We start from the raw sequence: 9096 nt of genomic DNA, 5'->3' as shown, positions 1-9096 counted from the left end.
CTGTTGAGAAACCCTCACCTGTGATAGAAATTCATCAATTGGTGGGCTAGTTTGGAGACAAAAAAAAAAAAAAGTAGACTAATGCCCCCTCCTCCCTTAGCTTTAGTCTATCCACCGAAGATGCAGAAACAGGTCTATAGCCAAGTTCATAATGAGCTGGGTCATGCTTACTATCTTAATGGTTGGGATGTTCTTCCTGAATGAAAGTCCTTGTTTTCCCTGACTTTAAGCTCTTGGCACTGGTCTGTAGCCTATCAAGATCAATTAATATCTAATCTATCCAATACTCCAATAGGAGAAATTGAGAGACAGGCTCAGCGCTTCCACTGTCACATAATCACAGAATCACAGAACGTCAGGGGTTGGAAGGGGCCTCGAAAGATCATCTAGTCCAGCCTCCCTGCCCAAGCAGAATCACCTACAGTAGGTCACACAAGAACGCGTCCAGGTGGATTTTGAATCAATCACAAAAAAAAGAAGTATCTGTAGGCTGATGAATAAGGCTGTGCTCTAACCAGTGGGCTCTCCAGTTTAGAAGAGGATGGGTCACCTTGATTTGGAGGAAAATTAGATTTCAAAAACTTCAGAATTTTTCTCAGAGTAGAACTTGTTTTCTGGCCAGCTTTCATAGTGGCAGTTTCTTGGCAACCCTCTCTTTCTTCACTTTCCTCCCTCCCCCCACCTTAATATTAATCAGTCCTATTGTTTGCCTAATGGGTAAGAAAGATGACTCTTACCACAGGCTACCATTCTGCTTACCTTGCATTTCAGAAACATATGATCTTCAACAAAATTGTCTGGATTTTCACAGTGTAGACCAGGGGAAGTTGTGTAGTTCCTTTCTGAAAATACATTGATTACTGTTTAAATATAAACGGTGTCTTTGTACGGGATGTCTTTTTAGTGGGATGTTGAATTCTTTTTACTGGGATGTTTTTAGAGAAGATTAATGTTTGCCTACATATTATTTTAGATATGAAAAACAAGCTAAATGATGAAAGCTACATATAAAACTAGGAAAAAAAGAAGTATTTTTCTAATGCATGTCCATACTTTTTCTATTACTGTTCTGTCAAAACTGATTTTAAATGTACGTAATAATGAGTGTTATTTCTTCTGTGACTAGATCTTGTAGTTTTGGAATCCTATGCCCTAAGTTCTGTGTGAAGAAAATGTCCTGTGTTACCAAGGTTGCTGACTAATACATTTGGGTTACATTAATGGGTAAAGAAAAAGGCGAGTGAAGAAAACATGGAGAAACTTTAATGTCAGCAGGCTGTCCACAATATCAGTTTCTGAGTTCCTTTTTAATATATAGAAGATAAGATGATGATTGGTGAAAGATAAACGTACAAAATTCCTATAGACTACTTGCCTAGTCATTATCAATTTCCTTTGAGTCGGTCACTTGCACAAAGAAATTAATCTGTAGCTAATAACTTTATCAGGGAGTTTTCTTCCTTGTTCAGATATTCTTATTATTCATTTTTCTTAGACACTATCTCTCTAATAATATTAATTTAGTGTAACAAACCCTCGAACTTTTTAATCAAAGGAAAAAGTAGATTGGTGTACTGCAAAGAAGTTAATGTTAAAGATTTATTTAAATTAAAACTGTATTTTTCTGTAAAAAGATTGTCAGACAAGTGTGTTTACTGAAATTTCTCATCACTTTCCATAGATTGGACGATTTGAAGCAGTTGTTAATGAAGATGTGGGAGTTTCACTTAGTTGCTATAAATAACTATTGCTTAAAAAGAATAAAATACAATCCCATAGCCATAATCGATGTATGAATGTAGTGTATTCCTGTGGTTTGCATAGCTAAGTATATTTAAAAAATTTAGTGCGATTTATACTTCCCCGACCCAGCTGTAGATAATCATTATACTATACACTGTCAACAAAGCAAAATGTTACTCTGCCAGTTGGAAGACTGTATTCCTTCTGTTTAATGGAATCCTTTTGGTGTTCAGTTCCAGGGGCTGCTTGTTTTGCTCTCACATGTAATACAGCACTTACCCTGCTTAGCAGATTTTCTGTTTCTATTAATGCCATTTTCATAAGCAACATAGCAGGAGAATATAGAGTTGAAAGACATGAGATTAAAATGTTGCATAAAACTCTGGAAAATTGTACACTGAAGACAAGGAAAGGAAAGCCTCTTATTGGAGGAGCTCATCTGTCATTATTGTAATACTTCAGCTGAGGCCAGCGCTGGAAGGGAAACGTGCAGTCTCCCTCGGAGAGTGTAATATCTCCCCATTGGATCTTTACACTGAATATTAGTTTGCCACTTAAGCATTTCAAAACTTTTCCAAGGAGATTTGAAAGCAGGATAACTGGGCCTCTTCATGGGTAAAATCTGGATGTGGAGAGGAGAGGATTGCCCTGAACATTTTGCAATGACTTGTATTGGATTAGTGTTGGAATTTCACTTTCTCCCCATCAGCATTGAGTAGGGGGTTGAAGGGCAGAGGGTAGAAGGCATCACGAAGGTGAGAAAGGATTGATCTCCAAGCTTGCTTAGCAAACATGAATAGTAGGAGAACTGGAATAGTGTTAGCTGACAAATACATTTAGGTTATGGCGAATTATGGCAGCTACAAAGAACTGGGAAGGGGTGAAGACACCCTTGCTACCCCATTTTTTTTCTGTTGTTTTTTTTGGCTATGCCCGTAAAGAATAGTAGACCTGCTCCTGAACATGGTTAGCACCTACGTGTAAAACACCACTGCAGTGGAGCAGAGCTGGGAACATGCTCCAGATTAGACAGATGTGTTGGCAAAATCTAGCTGCAGGATTTTTCAGCAGCCTGTAGGCCTCCACCCATGTGCTGTCTGATGAGCCCAGCCATGCCTGGCAGTCCTCGGTGCTGCTGGCCCAGCTGGGGACTGGCTGCTCCCTCTGTCTCCCCTCAGCTCCAGCTCTTCCTACGTCTCCCAGCCTTGGCCAGCAGCACTATTTTTATGTATACAACATGCAGCATGGCTCTCATCACTCCTCACAGCAGTTGTTTTGTTGCCCTCAGCAGGCTGAAACTCTTTGTTTTGCCCAAACCCCCGTCCTTCTTGCTTCTGCTTTTCTCTCTACCCCCCACTCCGTGCCCGGGTGTCCTCAGCAGTAGCTGGGATCCTGTGGCAAAAGAAGCGCACAACATGCCAGGTGCCTTGGAGAAGACACCACATGCTTGTAAATATTGTGGAATGTAGTGTAAAATGATGGGGATTTAATTCTTCCACAAAATGCATAAGAAGAGAAATCTTACAGGGAAAATCCTCTCAGTAATTTAGCCAGAGGCTAGATATGAGTACAAACTGCAAAATATAAATTTCTGCCAATGGGTCCAGTGAACAAATAACCTTTTCCTGGAAGAGCTATTCTTTTGCATCTACCAACCAATTTTAGAATATACTATCAGTTGTTAGTATTATCCACAGCTTCCTGAGCTTTCACGCTGGCTATAGGGGAGGATTACAAAGGCAGGACTTAGCCTTAAGACGACATTGGGTTCCAAGTAACATGGCAATCTTTGCAAACTTTTTGTATTTCCCAAATCTGCTCAATAACTGAACTGAAAGCCAATGTAAAAATAAGGGAAAAAAATCCCTGTAGTTTATATCTATACTTCAAACCACTTTCTAAAAATTTTCCCCATGATGGCTCTTTTGCAAGAAAACAAATTTCAGAAGTTAAAAAAGTCACATCAACCTCCAGATACCTTTCTGAAAAACTGTTTAATTGTGACCAGCTAGAGATGCCTCCTAGGACAGCTGGTTTTATTTTGGTGACTTTCCATCTGTACAGCTGACTGCAGTTTTTATGAGTATGGTTGGTAAATGTCTTTCATGGCAAATTATTGTCTTACATAAATAACCGCATTAAACTTAAACTGACATCTAAGTCTATTCAATTTACAAAGTTCTTTTCTCAGGCACATTTCAAAATGGTTTCAGTTTCTCATTGTGTTGGTCTTTCTTTTTTTCTTTCTTTTCTTTTTTTTTTCCAAATAAAAATTCATTTGGAAAAGGTGTTCACTTTTTTTGCATTCTAGCAAGGGATCTGTACATTTCTGATATTGAAACAAGCATAAAGAGAAGTCAGAGTAAATGAAAGTAAGTTAAAACTGATGAGCATTAATTCTATTTATCCAAGTGACTCTGTTAGGACTTGTTTTAAGAGAGAAAACTGCCTCAAGTGTATTTATTTTAAAACTGCTTCTTAACTGTTTTTGTAGATAGCAAGACTTTGGTAACTCTGTTAGTGATTTTAGTATCAACATTCATCTTTAAGATCTTTTCTTGTATTACTGTGACCATACTGCTAACTTAAGCGTGTCGTGTCTGAAACCACTTAGTAACATCTCCTTTCACCATCTGGTCAAGTTTTGTGGTATTTTTTTTTCTTTTCTGTTTTCTTTTTTTTTTTTTTTCTTAATGAAGCTAGTATATTTATGCTGTCATACTGGGGCCTGCACCAATAAGTAATTTAACCTTGATGCTTTATATCTTTTGAAAAACATTTTCTTGGAAATGTGTTATTGAATTTAATTAAAAATATCTCTTAGAACCATGTTTCATAGACAAGTTAAACACCTCACTGTATTTGCATACTGTTTTTCAACTCAAACATGCTGAGAACTGTTCCTTTATTTCAAGCTCTACTCATTGATTTTTCTTCTCACACAAGATTTGCCAAATGCAATTTTATGCATATAATTAAACACCCTTTATTTTTTTTCCATATGAAATTGTCACTATTTATAAGATAACTATGCAGCTTTGATAGCTATTCTGAAAAGTGTTGTCTGACACAGTGATAGTCCATGGTTTTGGAGATATTTGCTCTGTACATTTTGTTGAGGTCTAACATTTGCTTGTTTCTTATGAATGCTTTTGCCTGGGTGTTACCATGCAATGGTCTTCCCTGATAAAATGTTTTCTATGTTTGTTGTGTTGAACTGTGCTTTTCTACACTTATATCAGATGTGTTTAGGGTTAGGGATTTCTTTCTTCTTGAAGGTCTTTGATATGGTGGTGGATTTCTGATTTCACACTCCCTCCTCCATCCAGGTTTAAAATCACCTAAAATTCAGCTTTCATATTTTACTTTTCTATTAGCTCATATGGGATATCCAGTTTGTTTGGGCTTGCAGTGATGATTGTTTGCAAAATTAGGTTAATAGCTAATCTCATTTTGACATTCTGACCTGGTTATCAATCATAACACAAATAATTCAATCTCTAATTAGTCCATCTGTTAACTGCTCAAGGTCAAATGACTCCACTTCATTACAAACATGATGCAAAATATTAAACAGAGATCTACAATGTCAGCTGATACTAAAGAAAGTAACTATTTATCTTCTATATTACTTAAATAATTGCTTCAATTTATATGACCATTGTTTTTCCACTGGAATATATTTTGAATTTTCAGCTTCTCTGAGATTCCTGCACAGTGTGTGGACAATTTCCCCCTTTTTAGTTTAATTTTTCTCCCCAGTGCCATCTTATTTTTTATTTCATTGATCTATTTAGAAGGACTGCAATTGATTCCTGCAGTTCTCTGACAGTATTTGCCAACCTAAGAAATTTAGGTATCTTAATTTTCTTGATTTTCTTTTCCCAAATATTTAGTTTATCTCAGACCTGTTGCAAACATAAAAAACAGCAGTGCTGCTACATGACTATCCATATTTTTTTTCCAAAGATTATTACAGATCTTTTTTTCCATCCATGGTATAAAGACCTGTATCCAAATTACTTACATCAGTAGCTTTGATAATAGAAAAAAATTCATTACCCTACACAGCTGAAAGTTTACTGCAACAGAGCAAAAAACTACATAGTAAAATGCAAGAGTAAACAAACAGAATAGGGAAATAACACTCTGAATCACACCACCAAGTTTCCATTAAGAATCTTCATTTAATGTAAATGTATTTATCTTCTCATTTGGAAAATCTGGTATTGAGTTTTGATATATTTGTTCTGCATAATACAGTGGGATGTAAAATTAGAAACTAAAGGAATGAGGTTTCCCGCGTTATCACAAAACTTCATGATGTGTTTCTTTAAGAAAACACTAACTATTGCATAGTGAAACTTGTAAGCCTTGGAAGCTGACATGCTGAATGCATCATAATTCTTGTTTATTAAAAGCTTTGTAGAGTCTATGACAAGTCCATAAAAGTAGAGGTTTTTCTAGGAGAGATAGCCAGTATGCTCCAGTTGTACTCTGTAAGAGTCTAACTCTGAAGCTTAAATATACATCTGTATTAGAAAAAGCTGGACTGGCAGAGGGAGGTGAGGGGATTACCAATGCAATGGATAAAGTCAGAAAATTTCATTGTAAAACTGTGCTGTATACAGTATAAGTAGTGTTTTGATCTTATTAAAATTGGCAAAGGTGATCTTTAGTCCTGTTGATGTCCTATATTCTGTTTTGATTACCAGAACAATGGTATCATAATGGCTATATTAGTTTTTTAATATTAAATAGATAATGAACAAACTTTTGTGGCCAGACTAAGACTCAAGAGTCTGAAACTTGACTTGCTTAGGTATTTGAACTCTAAATGGCCTGAAACTAGATTTATACTGAATTTCTTGGCTCTCATACAGCTCAATATCGGACCTATTTTTTTCTGGAAGGTGTGAACTTTTAACTGAGATACAGAACATAGCCAGGTAGTTTCAGGACTGAGTGGTGTGGTGGTGTTGGAGCCCAAACTCCTTTATGGTCTGGGACACAGGGCCAGAAGATAGAAAAAGGAATTTACTTTGCTGACATATTCCCATTAGCCCAATGATTAGAAAACATCCAGAGAGCAGAAGTGATCAAAATAAAAACAGCTTTTCTGATTGAAACCTATTTCTCTTGCTAATCAAAAAAATGACTTAATTTCGCCGTTCGGTCCCCATGTGTTGCCAGATCTAGTTGAGAGGTGTCCCTGCCCATGACAGGAAGTTGGGATTAAATGATCTCTAAGGTCCCTTCCAGCCTAGGCCATTCTATGATTCTGTGATTCTATGACAACTAATATTATGGCACCCATTATTCTCAGTACTTGGTGTTTTACTGCTTCCATTTGGTTCAAATGTATTTAAAATTTCAGTTAAGTAGGTTCTGCAATACAGGTACTGCAACCTCCTAGCAAGTTTTCTCACTAAAATGTTGCAGAACAATAATTTTCTTCATCTTTGATTATTGATTTGTCATGATTGGAACTATTCTATGGAAAGGTATCACTGGAAATCTTTTCCCACAAATGCTCTAGCATTTGAGCAGTGTTAGTTAATGTTTCAGTTTCATATCTGAGAAGATTCAACAGAAATCACATATGAAAAAGGTAGTAAGGAAACCCAAAGCTGAGTTCTTGCAGCTCGCAGACAAATGTCTTTTGCTGTGATGAAATTTTTTTTAATTAAAATTTTAGAATATTTTATGAAAATGTAAGTTTCAGCAGGGAGGCTGTAGAAATCCCAAATGAGATCATGAAGTACTTATCCAATGCTGCATTCTACTAGAGCGAATGTGGTAGTTTCCCTTTCTCTGAGCACTGGCTGAGCTCTTCTCTTCTTCTGTTCAGCCAAGGTTGCTATACATTAGGAAACAGAAAAAGCACCACCCTCACCTTTTTGAGGATTTTTTTAATCGACTGAAGAAATATTTTTAGTTAGTGGTTGTTTCTGCTGAAGAAAAAATGTTGATTCATATTTGACTGGATTCTTTCGTGTTTGAATCACATTATTATTTTTAAATATAGAAGGGTCTGCCAGATTTCCTTAGTAACATGATATTCAACTACAAGAAACATCAGAGAAAATGGCCCACAAAATAAATAAAAATCTTGATTAATCGAAGTTTAAAAAAACTGAAACAAAAACCAATAGCAAATTAGGAACATTAATTATAGCATATTGACAGACTGAGAGAGTTGGAGTTGTTCAGCCTGGAGAAGAGAAGGCTCCGGGGAGACCTTATAGGCAGCCTTCCAGTACCTGAAGGGAACTACAGGAAAGCTGGGGAGGGACTGCTTACAAGGGAGTGTAGTGATAGGAGGCAATGGTTTTAAACTAGAACAGGGTAGATTTAGATTAGATGTTAGGAAGAAGTTCTTTACTACAAGCGTGGTGAAACATTGGCACGGATTGCCCAGAGAGGTGGTGGAGGCTCCATCCCTGGAGGCATCAATGTCAGGCTGGATGGGGCTCTGAGCAACCCAGTGTAGTTAAAGATGCTCCTGCTTACTGCAGGGGGCTTGGACTAGATGGTATTTAAAGGTCCCTTCCAGCCCAACACATTCTATGATTCTATGGTTTAGAATCATAGAAACATAGAATGTTAGGGGTTGGATACTATGTTTTTACGATTCTATGATTTTATATTGCATGATCACCCTTAATGTAGAACCTTTCTGGGGCATTATTTGATTTTTAGATTTCAACAAGAAAGCACCTAACTTGAACTAGGAAGGCTCAATTATTTTTAATTATTTTGTTGTTAGAGTGGTAAAAGTAATGCTTTGCATTATTCTGATGGTGCTAACAGTCATGCCATAGATGGTGTTCATGCATTTGGCCTTTTGCCTTTTGGATTATATGCAAGTTGCAGAATGTTGTTGTTTGAAAGCTGAAGTAAATCAGGCTGTTATGAATTGCTAACTGCAAGATCAAACCCATAATCCTCTTTGGACAACTGCTAGGAAAAGGAAAAAAAAAAAGAAAAGCAGGGCTGAGAATGATGTTTTTCAGGAAGAACAGAATTTCTTGATTTTTTAAAATCATATTCTCGCATGCTAGCTGGTGAGTTTAAGAAGCTGTTATCATTGGGAGTTAAGGTAATGGTACTTATCAGTAGATGGGAAATGTTAACATCAGGAACTGAAAGAAAATACTTTGATATTTCTGTACAGATTCCTACCTCCGTTTGACATTAAAGTCTTGTTTATCACAACATGGAACTAACAAATATATCTTGTAAGATAATAGATTGGGAAATTTACCAGAAAAGCTTTATGTAAGACTTGCTTTTCTATGGTGGTCTTAAAGAACAGATGCAATTCTTTTTGCAGCGCTTTGGCTCTACCCT

The sequence above is a fragment of the Apaloderma vittatum genome, unplaced genomic scaffold, assembly GCF_000703405.1.
Source record: "Apaloderma vittatum isolate BGI_N311 unplaced genomic scaffold, ASM70340v1 scaffold11933, whole genome shotgun sequence".
In the NCBI taxonomy this organism is placed as follows: Eukaryota; Metazoa; Chordata; class Aves; order Trogoniformes; family Trogonidae; genus Apaloderma; species Apaloderma vittatum.
Note: the sequence above shows the minus strand (reverse complement) of the source record.